This window comes from Cannabis sativa, chromosome X (assembly GCF_029168945.1).
Source record: "Cannabis sativa cultivar Pink pepper isolate KNU-18-1 chromosome X, ASM2916894v1, whole genome shotgun sequence".
Classification (NCBI taxonomy): domain Eukaryota; kingdom Viridiplantae; phylum Streptophyta; class Magnoliopsida; order Rosales; family Cannabaceae; genus Cannabis; species Cannabis sativa.
Genome location: NC_083610.1, coordinates 63,676,195 through 63,694,120, shown reverse-complemented (window position 1 = coordinate 63,694,120; position 17,926 = coordinate 63,676,195).

Below are 17,926 nucleotides of genomic sequence, written 5' to 3'. Positions count from 1 at the left end.
ACCTAACCGCGGTTTCAAGAGTAATTACTCATAACGGTAATAACCGTTTCCAACCCTAGGTCATAACCTAGGCTCAATAAAAAATCTTGATAATAATCAAGATCACTTCCATTCAACCAATAAACTTTAACCACATACGGTGCTTACCACTTTTCTTACCTTAATTCAGAAGTCAAGAATATGGCCGACCTGGGTGGAAAAACAAGCTAGGCAATTCCGGTCCTATGTCACGACAATTGAAACACAATAAATACCTCCATTTAAATTTTCGGATTAAAACCCTAATTTAAAACCGATTAGACTTAGCCTTCACCAACTTTATAATAATTCAAATAACTCAAAATCATTCAAAGGCAGGTACTAGGTTCAACCCCGAGCCAAAACAGGGTTGAGAGAAAAACCCGAGAAATTTTCCCCTGCTGTAACCGGTCGACCGGTTCTGATACACCAGAACCAATCCGGTCGACCGTTCTGTCGTCGAACGAGAAAAATTCTGGGTTTTCTCCCCCAGCTCGAACCAAAACCATTTCAGACCTAAATTGCATTTCCAGAACAGTTCAATATACCAAGTATAACATATTCAACACATCATTTAATCACAATTCACCATTTAACTCAAAATCACCATCTTACTTGACAATTTGCACTAAACATCACTTTCAACACCAATTCAATTGAACAGCCCTTAATCTCACTCAATCTTCATTCAAACAAGTTTCAAATCAACCCTAAGAACCTACCTTACCCTCAGTTTATACCCCAGCTCAGAATTCATTGAAAACCTTTACCAAAACCTAACTAAACTCAAGAAAACTAATTAAGCGAAGAGTAGAAGGATCATACCTCCACTTAGCTAACTTCTAGGGTTAAGATTAGCTCAGGAAATTGAAGAAATGAAATGAATTTTCCTTGGTTCCCAGCTGCTTCAAGGGTTCGGCAAGAGAAGAAGAAAAAAGGAAGCTTGAAGTTATGTAATTTTTTGTTTTCTTGCCTTGGAAGTAACTTAAATAAGGTTTGCCTTTCTTTTCTTTTCTTTTTCTTCTTTTTTTTTTAAATAACAATCAGCCCACCAAAATTCAAAGGTCAAAAGTCAAAAACATAAAATGACTAATTTACCCTTCAAAGAAACCTAAACTAAAATTATAACCTAGGGCATTTATGGTAATTTTACTAATTCCCCAATCCGACATTCTAATAAAATTCTAACTTAATCCGGGATATTCTCAAAATAATTCTTTCATTTAATGTCGTGACATTACTAACCACATAGCTAAATTTCCACAATTGCCGGGTCCAAAATAACGTTTTTCATTAAATAATTTCTCAACAATTTACCTAAGTAAGATCATAATCCTACTTCATTTCCCAAGTAATTACATATTTAATAAAATATGTCCATTTAAATATTATTTATTTTCTGGGATATTACAACTATCCCCCACTTATAGGAATTTCGTCCTCGAAATTTACCTGAAAAGCTCGGGATACAACTCCCGCATCTGCGACTCTAACTCCCAAGTCGCTTCTTCAACTTTGCTGTTCCGCCACAACACTTTAACTAGTGGAATAGTCTTGTTTCGCAACACCTTTTCTTTCCTGTCTAAGATCTGTACTGGTTGTTCTTCATACGACAGGTCGGTTTGAAGCTCAATGTCTTCATAACTTAATATATGAGTTGTATCAGATACATACTTCCGAAGCATCGAGACATGAAACACGTTATGAACCCCAGATAAAGCAGGAGGTAGAGCCAACCGATAAGCTACCTGGCCTACTTTCTCTAGAATCTCAAATGGACCAATAAATCTGGGACTCAACTTCCCTTTCTTCCCGAACCTTCGAATTCCTTTCATTGGGGACACCCGAAGAAAAACAAAATCCCCAACTTGGAATTCAACATCTCTACGCTTTGGATCTGCGTAGCTTTTCTGTCTACTTTGGGAAGCAAGCATACGAGCTCGAATCTTTTCAATAGCCTCGCTTGTTCTTTGGACAGCTTCAGGTCCAAGGTACCTACGTTCACCAGCCTCATCCCAGTGAATAGGTGATCGACATTTCCTTCCATAAAGCATCTCATACGGAGCCATGCCAATGGTACTCTGATAACTATTGTTATAAGAAAACTCAATCAGAGGTAGGTACTTGTTCCAAGAACCTTCAAAGTCCATTACACACGCCCTCAACATATCCTCAAGTATCTGGATAGTCCTTTCAGATTGACCATCGGTTTGAGGATGAAAAGCTGTACTGAATTTCAACTTAGTACCCATTGCTTGCTGTAAACTTTCCCAGAATTTTGATGTAAATTTTGGATCTCGATCTGAAACTATCGACTTTGGGGCACCATGAAGTCGAACTATCTCCTTGATATACAAATCAGCATATTGATCCACTGTATACGTTGTCCTCACCGGGAGAAAGTGAGCGGACTTCGTATATCGATCCACTATCACCCAAATAGAATCATAATACCCTACTGTTCTGGGTAAACCCACCACAAAATCCATGGTGATGTCTTCCCATTTCCATTCAGGAATCTTTAGAGGTTGAAGCAAACCTGCAGGCCTTTGGTGTTCTGCTTTAATTTGTTGACAGGTTAAGCATTTTGACACATATTCAACAATATCCCTCTTCATACCCGGCCACCAGTATAAAGCTTTCACATCATGATACATCTTGGTTGTTCCCGGGTGTAAGGAGTACGGTGTAGTATGAGATTCATCAAGAATCTCCTGTCTGATTTCTTTATCAACCGGTACACAGATTCTGTTTTTGTATCGCAACAACCCATCAGATAAGCACGAAAAGTCTCTTGCCAATCCAGCCTCTAACTTCTCCTTATGTCCCTGTAGCTCAAGGTCACCTTGTTGGGCTACTCTAATTCTTTCCAATAGATCAGACTGTATGGTGATATTAGCAAGTTTTCCAATTAAAAATTCAATTCCCGCTCTCGTCATATCATCGGCCAACTTTGCTGAAATTTCCTTTAGTTCACAAACTTGCCCTGGTCCTTTCCGACTTAGAGCATCCACTACCACATTTGCTTTACCAGGGTGGTAGAGAATCTCGCAGTCATAATCTTTGACCAGTTCTAACCATCGTCGTTGCCTCATATTTAAATCCTTCTGAGTGAAAAAGTACTTGAGGCTTTTGTGATCTGTATAAATTTCACACTTCTCACCATACAGATAGTGACGCCAAACTTTTAGTGTAAAGACAACCGCTGCTAATTCAATATCATGGGTAGGATATCGTTGTTCATACTCCTTCAATTGCCTCGATGCATAAGCAATCACTTTCCCTGACTGCATAAGAACACAACCTAACCCTTGTTTAGATGCATCACAATAAATCACAAACTTTTCATCACTTTTTGGTAAGGTTAGCACAGGAGCGGTAATCAACCTTTGCTTCAATTCCTGGAAACTACCTTCACACTTGTCAGTCCAAACAAACTTACAATTCTTTCGGGTCAATTCAGTTAAAGGTGTAGAAATCTTTGCAAAGCCCTCAGCAAATCTTCGGTAATACCCTGCTAACCCCAGGAAACTTCTAACTTCAGTTGCTGACTTAGGTCGAGGCCAGTCACGAACTGCTTCAATCTTTACTGGATCCACTAAAATACCATCTTTACTCACCACATGCCCTAAGAAACTCACCTGAGGTAACCAGAATTCACATTTCTTAAACTTGGCATACAACTTATGCTCCCTGAGACGTTGTAATACCATTCGAAGATGTCTTTCGTGAGTCTCTTCCGAGTCTGAATAAATTAGAATATCATCAATAAAGACAATAACAAAATCATCCAGAAATTCTTTGAACACTCGGTTCATCAAGTCCATAAATGCTGCCGGGGCATTTGTTAATCCAAAGGACTTTACCAGGAATTCATAATGACCATACCGGGTTCGAAAAGTTGTCTTGGGAATATCCTCCTCTCGAATCCTCAGTTGGTGATAACCAGATCGAAGATCAATCTTAGAAAAGACAGTCTTACCCTGCAGCTGATCAAATAAATCATCTATTCTTGGCAGAGGGTACTTGTTCTTCACTGTTAATTTGTTTAACTCCCAATAATCTATACACATTCGTAAAGTTCCATCTTTTTTTTTCACAAACAAAACTGGTGCACCCCAAGGTGAAGTACTAGGTCTAGTAAATTTTAAATCCATCATCCCCTGTAATTGAACTTTTAACTCTTTCAGCTTTGCAGGTGCCATCCTGTAGGGAGCTTTCGATACAGGCTCAGCTCCTGGTATTAAATCAATCTCAAAATCAATTTCACGTTTTGGTGGCAACCCTGGTAACTCTTCTGGGAACACATCCAGAAATTCTCGAACCACTGGGACATGCTCCGGTCCCGCTAGTGGTTCCCTAGTAATATCCACAACACTTGCTAAGAAACCAATGCACCCCTCACACAACAAATCTTTTGCCTTAAGGGCTGAAATTAAGGGAATCCGGGATCCCTGCATCTTACCCACAAATACAAAGGGGTCCTCGCCCTCAGGCTGAAAAGTTACCATCTTTCTTTTACAATCAATGGTGGCGTTGTATTTAGCAAGCCAATCCATCCCCAAAATAACATCAAAATCCCCCAGATTCAATTCTATCAGATCAACTGATAACTCTCTTCCTTCCACCAATACTGGAAGGGATCGAACCCACCTGCTGGAGATAACCAACTCCCCAGTAGGCAACAAGGTTCCAAAACCTCTAGAAAGCACATCACTAGGTTTATTCAGCTTCTCAATTATTCTACTTGAAATATAAGAATGCGTCGCACCAGAATCAATTAACACAGTCAATAAAGTACCAACAACAGAAAGCTGACCTGTCACAGTAGAAGGACCAGCATCAGCCTCAGCTTGAGTCAGCGCAAACACTCGGGCAGGAGCGGGTGTATCATCCTTCTTTTGCTCTAGCCGTAGCAATTGTGGACAATTTCTCTTCATATGACCCACCATTCCACAGTTGAAACAGGCCCTGGCCTGACATTTGCCCAGATGATGCTTTTTACACCTCGGACATTCAGGAAAAGTCCGCCAGTTTTCGTTTCCACTACGACGGAAACCTTGGTTACCCTGGAATCTTTTGTTTGGGCCTGCCGCTAATGATTCACTAGGTCTTTTCTTGCGGTCACCGGGATCTGTACCCCTACCCGAACCAGCACCTGCTGTTTGCTTCCATGAATCTCTTCTGGCAATATTTTTCTTTCGTATCTGAGCTTCTGCACCCTCAGAAACTAATGCCAACTCAACTATTTGAGCATAAGTTCGGGCAACCCCCGGTTGTTTAGAAGCAACAATCACATCCCGGGCGATGTGTTCATCCAGCCCCCGAATAAACTTTGCTTTTCTAGTAGCTTCAGTAGCCACCTCATCTGAGGCAAACTTTGCCAGTCGATCAAACTTAGTAGCATACTCTGTCACAGTCATACTACCCTGAGTTAACCGTATAAACTCTTCTGCCTTTGCTGCCTTAATAGACTCGTTATAATACTTCTCATAAAATAAGGCCCAAAAAGTTTCCCAGGTCATGTTATTCAGATCATGGCCCTGAGATACAATCTCCCACCAAATACGGGCATCATCTAGTAGCATATAAGTAGCACACCTGACCCGGTCATTATCTTCAACTCGCATAAAATCAAAAATGGATGTTATCATACTCATCCATTGCTCCGCCTTGAGTGGATCAGCACCACCCTCAAACACTGGCGGGTTCTACTTCCTGAACCGCTCATACAATGGTTCCAAATGATTCCCTGCATCCGGTGGCACTACCAGAGGTGCCGGAGGATCAGGATTAAGATTTAGAGCAGGCTGAGCTCGGTGCTCTCTTAATTCCCTGATTTGCTCACCCTGCTGCCGAATTGTTTCTTGCATTGCAACATATAACTCTTCCCAGTTAGGTGGTGGTAAAGGGTTCTCACCCTCACCGGCAGCACCGAGCCCAGCTAGCTCGCGGGTACCCCTACCAGTCCGCCTCGGGTGCATAACTATACACCTGCGATCACATTCCAAGTAATAACAATGCTGATAAGTATTTCCATAAATTATAATTCTTCCCACACCATTCCGATATCAACATAATTCAAATAATCAGGTAATCAGAAAATTAACAAGCTATCTTTTAACTTAAAGCTTACTAAACCATGAGTCGATCAGGTCCTTGCAGACAATGTACATATCAAACCAGTCTTCAGGATCTAAAAACCTTGGCGCTCTGATACCATGTTGTAACGCCCTATCCAACAGGGACGCCACGTGTGTGCAATTTATTTAAAATACCAATAATTATATAAGATGTAATTATACTAAAAGTGTGGGTAATTAAATTTTGATAGCTAAAACTCAACCTTTAAACTGTTTAACAAAAGATAAATAACATGGATTACGGGGTCCCCCTGTTTTCAAAATATTTACAAACTGGTTTCAAAGTATTTTACGACATAAGCTTTATATTTTCCAAAAATACAATCAAAATAGAGCATCCTGTAAACTGGGCTGCCTACGGCTTGTATGTACATTGCTGCTGCGACCACAAACTCATGGTTGCTCAACTTTAGCCTTCCCTTTACCTGCACCATAAAGCACCCGTGAGTCACAGAGACTCAGCAAGAAAGTGATCAAAACAATAATTGAAAGAAAAATGAATATCAACTTTATCCCATCATGTTTACTCACTATACAATTTAATAAGCATTCTTTTAAACACTACACAGTCCTGGTACTTAATAAAGTACCCCTTTTTACCACTCGTCACATACGAGCTGAATATGTCACTATCATTGCCCGATAAAGCAAACGATAAGTAAGAAACCTAACCGCGGTTTCAAGAGTAATTACTCATAACGGTAATAACCGTTTCCAACCCTAGGTCATAACCTAGGCTCAATAAAATATCTTGATAATAATCAAGATCACTTCCATTCAACCAATAAACTTTAACCACATACGGTGCTTACCACTTTTCTTACCTTAATTCAGAAGTCAAGAATATGGCCGACCTGGGTGGAAAAACAAGCTAGGCAATCCCGGTCCTATGTCACGACAATTGAAACACAATAAATACCTCAATTTAAATTTTCGGATTAAAACCCTAATTTAAAACCGATTAGACTTAGCCTTCACCAACTTTATAATAATTCAAATAACTCAAAATCATTCAAAGGCAGGTACTAGGTTCAACCCCGAGCCAAAACAGGGTTGAGAGAAAAACTCGAGAAATTTTCCCCTGCTGTAACCGGTCGACCGGTTCTGATACACCAGAACCAATCCGGTCGACCGGTTCTTCGTCGAACCGAGAAAAATTCTGGGTTTTCTCCCCCAGCTCGAACCAAAACCATTTCAGACCTAAATTGCATTTCCAGAACAGTTCAATATACCAAGTATAACATATTCAACACATCATTTAATCACAATTCACCATTTAACTCAAAATCACCATCTTACTTGACAATTTGCACTAAACATCACTTTCAACACCAATTCAATTGAACAGCCCTTAATCTCACTCAATCTTCATTCAAACAAGTTTCAAATCAACCCTAAGAACCTACCTTACCCTCAGTTTATACCCCAGCTCAGAATTCATTGAAAACCTTTACCAAAACCTAACTAAACTCAAGAAAACTAATTAAGAGAAGAGTAGAAGGATCATACCTCCACTTAGCTAACTTCTAGGGTTAAGATTAGCCCAGGAAATTGAAAAAATGAAATGAATTTTCCTTGGTTCCCAGCTGCTTCAAGGGCTCGGCAAGAGAAGAAGAAAAAAGGAAGCTTGAAGTTATGTAATTTTTTGTTTTCTTGCCTTGGAAGTAACTTAAATAAGGTTTTCCTTTATTTTCTTTTCTTTTTCTTTTTTTTTTTAAATAACAATCAGCCCACCAAAATTCAAAGGTCAAAAGTCAAAAACATAAAATGACTAATTTACCCTTCAAAGAAACCTAAACTAAAATTATAACCTAGGGCATTTATGGTAATTTTACTAATTCCCCAATCCGACATTCTAATAAAATTCTAACTTAATCCGGGATATTCTCAAAATAATTCTTTCATTTAATGTCGTGACATTACTAACCACATAGCTAAATTTCCACAATTGCCGGGTCCAAAATAATGTTTTTCATTAAATAATTTCTCAACAATTTACCTAAGTAAGATCATAATCCTACTTCATTTCCCAAGTAATTACATATTTAATAAAGTATGTCCATTTAAATATTATTTATTTTCTGGGATATTACAATGAACCTTTGAGAATTAGTGGATGAATTTACCCTGGTTCGGGGAACCCAAGCACTAGTCGGCTGAGATGTGTTCTCAGGGCGGATGAAGCTTGTAAAATTCTTGTGTTGAATCTTTGATTTTGTTCTTTTTATATTCAAGCTTAAATCAAGATAAAATCAATCTAAATATGAAAAAGATAGGTTAGACAAGAACTTGGGCTTACAACTTTCTTTCTATGTGTTTGCTTCTCTTGTGGCTTCAAGGTTCCTTACTATTGGCTATTGCTCCATTATTATCACAAAGTAGGACCAGAGGCTTTTCCATTCCAGGCACAACACCGATACTGGTGAAGAACTTTCTTAGCCAGACAAGCTCTTTAGCAGCTTCTGCTGCAGCTATGTATTCTACTTCCATCGTAGAGTCCGATATCGCGGTTTGTTTAGCACTTCTCCAAACCACTGCTCCACCCCCAAGAGTAAACACCATCCCAGATGTAGATTTCCTGTCTTCAAGACATGCCTGGAAATCTGAATCAGTATAGCCTATGGGATTTAAAGCACCACCCTTGTAGACTAATACAAGATTTCTTGTACTCTTTAAGTATTTCAGAATATACTTAACTGCATTTCAATGTTCCTGTCCTGGATTTGACTGATACCTACTCACGATTCCAACTGCATAGCAGATGTCAGGTCTAGTGCATAATATTGCATACATTAGACTTCCAACTGCAGAAGCATAAGGAATTTTCGCCATGTCCTCTATCTCTTGAGGATCAGTAGGAGACTGTTCCTTAGATAGACGAATACCATATCTAGAAGGTATGTTCGCCCCATTGGTGTTGTTCACGGAGAATCTCTCTAAAACTTTGTCAATATAGGTTGTTTGAGAGAGAGCAAGGGATCTGTTCTTCCGGTTTCTGATAATCTGAATACCAAGAACATAGGCTGCCTCACCCAAATCTTTCATATCGAATTGAGTGTTAAGCCATTCCTTGATGTTAGTCATTTTCTTGATATTGTTTTCAATAATCAAAATGTCATCAACATAAAGGACCAGGAATACTACTACTTGGTCTTCCTTGAGTTGGTAAACACAAGGTTCATCTTCATTCTGAAGAAAGCCGTAGGTCTTGATGATTTCATCAAACCTTTTGTTCCATGAGCGAGAAGCTTGCTTAAGTCCATATATAGACTTATTTAATTTGCAAACTTTCTTTTCCTAACCTGGAAGAACATAGCCTTCTGGTTGCTCCATATAGATGATTTCTTCAAGTACCCCATTAAGGAAGGCAGTCTTGACATCCATTTTCCAGATATCATAATCGAAAGCAGCAGCTATGGAGAGAAGAATTCAGATGGATTTGAGCATGGCAACATGACTAAAAGTTTCCTCATAGTCTACACCTTCTCTTTGGGTATAACCCTTGGCTACAAGTCTAGCTTTAAAAGTTTCGACTTCGCCTCCAGCGCCTCTTTTCTTCTTGTAAACCCACTTACATCCGATTGGATGATAGTCATCAGGTGCGTCTACATATTCCCAGACTTTGTTCTTTTCCATGGAATCCATTTCTGAATCCATGCCGGCTGACCATCGTTTTTGTTGCGGACTAGCCATTGCCTGTTTATAGGTTAAAGGGTTGTCATCAATACCGTCACCAACGACCATATTGATTTCACCATCCAAGCCATAACGAGCTGGTTTTGTTGAAACCCTCCCACTACGACGAGGAGCGGTGATCTTCTGAACAGGAACTTTAGCAGTAGTTTTCTCAGTTGGTTTGGCTGAGGGAGTGGGATTGTCCTCTACTCGAGTGGAAGAGGACGGAACATTGGAAGGACTTATATCTGAAAGCATTTCCTCCAACACTACTTTACTTTGTGGTTTGAAATTCTTAATATAGTCATCTTCAAGGAAAGTGGCATTTGTGGAAACAAACACTTTATCATCCTCGCGACTATAAAATAGTCCACCCCTAGTCTCTTTAGAATTTCCAACAAACATGCAAACTTCAGTTCGTGATTCAAGTTTGCCTTCTTTCTTTCTCAAGACATGAGCAGGGCACCCCCAGATTCTGTAATGGCGTAAACTAGGTGTACAACCATTCCATAGTTCGAAAGGTGTCTTAGGGATTGATTTAGATGGAACGACATTTAAAATGTCGGTTTCCATCTGAATTGCATATCCCCAGTAGGACGTAGGTAGAGTTGAGTAACAAAGCATGGACCTAACCATTTCCAAAAGTGTGCGATTCCGTCTTTCTGCAACTCCATTTTGCTGTGGAGTGCTAGGGGCGGTTAATTGGGATTCAATTCCAAGTTCACTTAAATAATCTTTGAACTGCATGTCCATATATTCTCCACCCCTATCAGTTCGCAAGATCTTTAATGTTTTACCTAATTGGCTTTGAGCCAAAGCATGAAATTCTTGAAACTTTTCAAATGTATCAGATTTCTTGTGCATAAGGTAAATATGTCCATATCTAGAGTAATCATCAATGAAAGTGACAAAGTACTCATAACCACCTCGGGCTTTTACATTCAAAGGTCCGCAAACATCTGAATGCACTAACCCTAGGGGTTGTTTGGCACGCTCTCCCTTTGCAGAGAAAGAACGTTTCGTCATCTTTCCTTCTAGGCAAGAATCACAAACAGGTAATTCACCTAAGACGACATTTTTCAATGGACCGTCTTTGGTTAGCCTATTTATTCTGTCATAGCCTATGTGACCTAAATGTAAATGCCATAGATATGTTTCATTATCATCATCGATCTTTTGATTTTTGTGGTTTCTAGGTTTAGCTATTTTAAAAAGTTCGTTATGTAGGGCAAATGGTGTTTCTGGTCTAAGAACATAAAGCCCCTGTTCCATGGATGCAACACAAATATGAATGTCATTTCGAGAAATGGTAGAACCAGAACTCGAAAAAATCTAATTTGTATTGTTGCAATTGTAAGCATGAAACAAAACCAAGTTTCTACTGAAATTTGGAATGTATAAGACATTGTCTAATTCCAAAATTCTGTTTTGAAACTTGAGTTTGGCTTTTCCTCTAGCTCTAACCGAAACCATTTCGCCATTACCAACCTTAAGTTTCAAATCTCCGGATTTCAAATAATTCCATTTCGCAAGCAATTGCAATGAACAACTTACATGGTTTGTAGACCCAGAATCAAGAATCCAAATGGATTTATCATTCTCTAAAACACATGATTAGAAGACTAAAGCATCACTGCTTATTCGTTTGTGAATTGTTGTTCTTGCTGGTACATTTTGTTGTGAAGTATAACTTGAGGAAGTGAAATCACTTTCTCTTATCTTCTCAACTAAGCTTGAAATAGTAGGATTTATGGAGTTATGAACTATTTGCTCTTCAGAGTGAACAATTCCCAGCTTACCTGCGTTCTGGAATTTCATGTTCATCATGAGCACATTTGAAGTATTACTCTGACCAGGAGTTTTATTCATATCTTCAAGTTCATTTGCTAAGATATTAACTAGGAGTGGAATGGGATGAGGGTTATTGGCACTACAATATATCAATAAAATAGAAGTAAGGTTTTGGTTCAAATTCATACACAAGTTCAGAAAATAACGAATAATCACTTATGTTATAAAAATACTAAATCTAACATAGTTTATTTTCCAAGGTTTCCAACATAATGAAATACAGTGTCCCGGTAGGCGAGAGTCAAAGATAACATTAGTTGAATAGAGTAGTCAGCTCATCTAAAATAAAACCATTTTAGCAACCTTTTATTCGATCAAAATGAGAATCTAACGTTGTCCTGGTAGGAGAGAGTCAAGGTTATTCTCATTATATGAGCTTCCACCATTGTTTCATGTTTTATGAGTTTATCTCTAAGTAGTCACTGAAGGGGAGAGTCTAATAGAGACGAAAACTCACAAAACACTTATCAAATGAGATCTTACGGTGTTAAAAGTTTTCAACGAATAACCATCCATAAGGGGGACGAAGTCTAGCGTCTCGAGGTTATATTGAAAAAATTTAACTATTGTAAGACCAACAATGGAGATCGGATATCTTTTTGATTAAAGCTCATTATTTAAAAAAAAAATATGTATTTTATTTAATCATCTGTTCCATATTTTAATAATGAAAAATTACAAATTAAAGTTGGTTTAAATAAAAAAAAATCAACTTTAATTAAATTTCAATTATTATTTAAATTCGAAATTAATGGAACAAATTTGAAAATATCTTGTATAAGTTGTTTAGAAGAATCTAAAAAAAATCAACTTAAATATCTTTCAAATTAGATTTAATTAAATATAAAATTAAGTTGTAACCACTTAATTTGAAAATATTCCATTTTAAGTTAATATTTGAAAAAATATCAACTTAAAAAATATCTAAAGAATCTTAAGAACCAATTCCTAAAATTGCTCAACTTAATTTTGAAATTTGAAATTCAAAAGATATTCAGATTTAAGTTGATTAGTTAGAGATAACTAATTTTCAACTTAAAAAGGAATATTTAATGAAAAATTTAAATTAAGCTTCAGAAAGAATCTAGTTGGTTATAATTCTATATTTAATTAAATACAAGAAAATACATATAGTTTAGCTTAGAATATAATTCTTTAAACTATGGTTTTCTTTAAATTAATTTCAAAATAAATGAAATTAATTATGTTGCTAATCAATTTTATTAGGTTAAACTAATTTAATTAACCTAGTACAGTTATCCAAATCAGGCAAATGGGCCTTCACAATTGGGGTAGTTCATGTGAGAAGGAGCTGGGTTCAGTATATCGTACCCACTTCTATGGCCCCCAACTCTCACACAAGGCCCAAAAGAGAGGAATTTAACCTTAAAATGAACAACTGTTATTAATTGAATAGGCCCGAAAACTAAATGGGCCTAAATAAAATCTATCAAAAATTATGATATTTTATTTAGCAACAACAACCTATATGTATCTATAACAAAATTAAACATATAGGCTCACACAGGCGCACATTTGGATGGATCCTATCATGTTGCTAGGTCATACACAGATGAAAGAAGATTGTAAAATTTACCTGTTACAAATTATTTACTTGACCAATTAAACCATGGGTTAAAATCATATCATTGGATCTGTCAACAAGTTAACCATGGAAATTTTGATCAACCAATAATAGGTTTTATAAAACTTACATACAGTTAAAACACATACTCCTCCAACAAGATGAATTGGATAGTTGGATGTAGGAATTATTTAATTTTAAATAATTATTTTCGAAAATTTTTAAATATTAAAAAAATATTTCGATTTTTAAGAATAAAATAATAATAATTAAAAAAATTAAAATTAAACCTAAAATTTTTGAAAAAATAGGTTTCAACTAACCTAAATATCATTTCAAAAATAATTGCTAACTACCTTTTAAATTTTTAAAGTTATTTTATAAATTAAATATAAAATAAAAAAAATAAATATTTTTCAGATTTTATAATTTAATTTGAATAAAAAATAACAAAATTTAAAAGTTAACAAAATATCTTACTTCTATTTAAAATTACATGATTATAGTAATCTTATCTTAAATTTAAATAAGGTCAAATAATTTAAAAAAAAAATTAATTTAAAAAATATTTAATATCTGACCTTTAAATTTAAAAATAAGATAAAATAATCAAATTTAAAAATAAGATATAAAATCAAGCAAAAAGATAGATTTTTACTTGTTTTCAAATTCAAATTACACTAATATCTAAAATTAAATTTAAAAAATTCAAATTAATTTATTTCTGATATTAGATTTGAAAATTGAAAAGTAAAAATTAAAATACAAAACTACACAAAAAATAGGAAGTTAATTCCATGGAATAGCATGAAAAATCGAAAAAAAAAATGAAAAAATTGCGAGCTGTACGGACAGTATGCATTGATACTGTCCGCGCGCAAGACAGGGTGCACGGCCGAGCAAGCTCGGCGCTGGAGGAGTCCAGCATGAATTCCGTTCGCAGAATGGGGTTTCAGACACCCCATGCGCGTGTTGCTTCGGACAAAACTTGTCCTAACACGCGTCTGGCCGAGGAAATAGGCCATCCGCGCGCGTGTGTGTGAGTGATGTCACCCTGATATTTTTCGAAACTTCAAAAAATCATAACTAATTCAAATTAAATCGAAATTGAGTTTTGTAAAAAATTAAATTGCTAAATTTTTCCCAAACTATCCAATAAAAATAATTCCAGAAACAGACATTCAATTATATTTCACGAAAATTCACAAACATCAATCAATCATCATACAACACACAAAACAACATGATACCATCCAAAACACAAACAAATCGTTTTAAGTCCAAATTTCTTGCAAGCAAATCAATTACCATGGCTCTGAGGCCAGTTGTTGGAAATTATTTTACCGGGATCTTAGATCTACTCACAAGTATGTTGATTAACACCCTAAATATGAACTTCTAAAACGATTATAAAATAAACACATATAAAGTATGAGAAACCTTACATTGGGTGCAGCGGAATATTATGTCTCCTTCCGTTCAGATCTCTAACCCTTGTATCCTTTCTGTCGCAGAGTATTATCAAGATCTGAACCTGGATCTCTTTCTCTCCTTCCTTTAATGTTGAATGTCTTTCTTGACGATCTTCCTCACTATGATTCAGGTCTCACTTGCTGTGTGTGGGCACTACTCTAACACTAAGAGGTTCGAAATTATTCAAGGAAGAAGAAGAGTATGAAGGTGGCGACTAGGGTTTAGAAAGAGAAGGCTCAGGTTTTTCTCTAAAGGAAACTAGAAGTAAAAGTGTTAAATTTCCTGAAGCCTTCACTATCTATTTATAGCATTCCACATAGGATTAGGTTTGAATTATTTGGCATTAAAATAATAAAAATATCAGATGATAAAGCCTATAAAAGTGGCCGGCCATGGCTATATGGATTTGGGCCTCACTTTTTGTAATTTTGCAGTTTTATCATTTCTGCATCTCATTTTCTCAAAAATGCCAATTTTCAAATTCAACCATTTAAATGCCAAGTCTAACTATTTAATAACTATAAATAACTATTAAATAATATTGTCATTTATCATATTTATTAAATGAACCATACAAAGTATCATAATTAACAAATATGCCCTAAAAACTCTTTCTTTACAATTTCGCCCTTACTTAGTGAAAAATTCACAAATAGACATAGTCTAATTTGAGAATTATAATTGATTAATCAAAACCAATTAAATGAGTCTTACAAGTAATATTGTCTCAACTAGTGGGGGGACCATGGGTCTATATAACCGAGCTTCCAATAAGCAGATCAAGAATTTATAACCTAAATTCATTGACTTATTAATTCTTCGTTGAATCCACGCATAGAACTTAGAATTGCACTCTCAGTATATAGAACGCTCTATATGTTCCACCATATAGACACGTCATTAGTTATCCATTGTTATAATCCTAATTTGATCAATGATCCTCTATATGAATGATCTACACTGTAAAGGGATTAGATTACCGTAACACCCTACAATGTATTTTATCCTTAAAACACTTAACCCCATATAAATGATATTTCAGCTATGTGAAATGAGTACTCCACCATTTATTTTCGTTTGGTCAAGCTCGAAGGAGATCATCCTTTACTTTCTATTCGCCAGATAGAAGCTATAGATTCCATATTTATGTTAGCGCTCCCACTCAATTGCACTACCATGTTCCCAAAATGTACGTATCACCCTGACCCAAAAGTAGGTTAACTAACAAATCAAAGAACACGAATAACACTCTTGAGATTGAGCCTAATCATATCAGGATTTGGATCATTTTATCTAGGATCAACCAGGCGATATTGGCTTGAATAGATATTACGGTAAGTTTGATAAATCTATGTCAAAGTTCAATATCGGTCCCTTCCGATGCATACTCCATGCACCCAACCTGAGCTTTACTTTAACCAATGCTCTGGAAAGAACATAGCATTTCTCCAAATGCAAGTAAAATCTGTTGTAGATTATCATATCAGTAAAACCCTGTGTCTGATAAATCTAGGAATCTTTATTCACATAGTCATGTTTACTTTCCAATGTGTTGACAACACAATAAACAGGATCAAGTATGTGAAAAGGGTTTCAGATGAATTTATAAATCAAATAGACAAGCAATTGATAAGATGAACCAAAACATACACAAATGAATGAAAGATACTTCTGTTTCTTTATTGATGTTGAATAAAATGGATTACATTGAAATGGAGTTTTATTTAGGGCATAAAAACCAACAGTTCCGAGCTCGGGGGATGATGTACATTTCGAGACGGTGCGACCTGGAGTGTTTGGTCTCGGGACGACTTGGGTTGTATTTTGTAGTCATAGTGCAACATGTCTGTAAAAGTATTTTATTATGATTGTAAAAGTTTACACACGGGATTTCAGTTTATGTAAATATATATATGTTTATAAAGATTAATAGTTTAAATTAAAAATTGTAATTTGGCATGATTTTTATAGAAAATTCTTTGATTAGAAAAGGTGGCACAATAATTAGAAAATCACGTAGCGCCTAAGTATCATGGCATTACAAAAGTCCTCAGATGTCTTTAAATAATAATTGGGGTCGACGGGTTCAAAGTTGTATCAAAAGGACTAGCCTCCAGACTGATAAGTCTTCGTCAATCCGGTTGCCACCTCCCTAAAAGTTGTGTGGGTTCATCCCTACAAAGCGAAAAAGGGAGGTGAACAACCAAAGAACATACAAAGATGAAATTACAAATTTTATGGAATTTTTGTACTGTCTATGCAAAAATATGAGAAACTCGGGCCAAGGTAACTAGGTACCCATAGGGAGCATTTGGTATGAGGTTTAGACTTAATAGGGATGTGAATGTCAAACTAAATTAAATTTTAATAACCAAGGGGTTTATTTCGAAGTGGAATCTACTTTTTAAATTAAAATGGTACTAATATTAATCCCCTCCAATACTCTCTAAGTCTACTCTTTCCAACTCTACTCTCTTCAGCTCAAATTCACATAACAAACATCACATTATGTGGTGTTTGGTTGGAAGGAATGAAAACATAGATAGAATAAAAATGACATTCTAATACTTTAAAATGAAACTAAACAAATGAATGAAATAAAAATTATTTCATTTCTATTCAATTTCATTTTATTACCTCATACCAAATGCCACCTTAAGGTAACCAAAGGGGTAATCAGGTACTCTTAGAGTAACTAGTTACCTTAATACTTTTTCTCCATATTTTTAACTTTTTTTTTAAAAAAATATTCATAATATAACTTTTTTTGATAATAAGTCACATTTTTGTAAACTTATATGTTAAAAACTATAAAAAAGAAAATTCTTCTTAATATTATGTTGACCACTAAAAACTTGTCATCAACAGCAGAGGTATTTGGCAATATATAGAGGCCATGGCCCCCCAAGAATTTATATATTCTATTTTATCATATATGTATTTTTTTTAATTAATATGTATTTCACTATATATGGTGGTGGCCCCCTTAAGTCAAAAGTCAAATATCTTTTATTTTTAAAGAAAAAGATAGTAAAGAATATACCAACACGTCAAGTACACTATTTACTATATATATATGTATTCTCTAAAATAAATCACTTATTTTCTTTTTATTTAAAGTAATTATTTTTTTCATTAATAGCAATTAGCAAGATATTTTTTTAAGTTTATTTTGTAACAA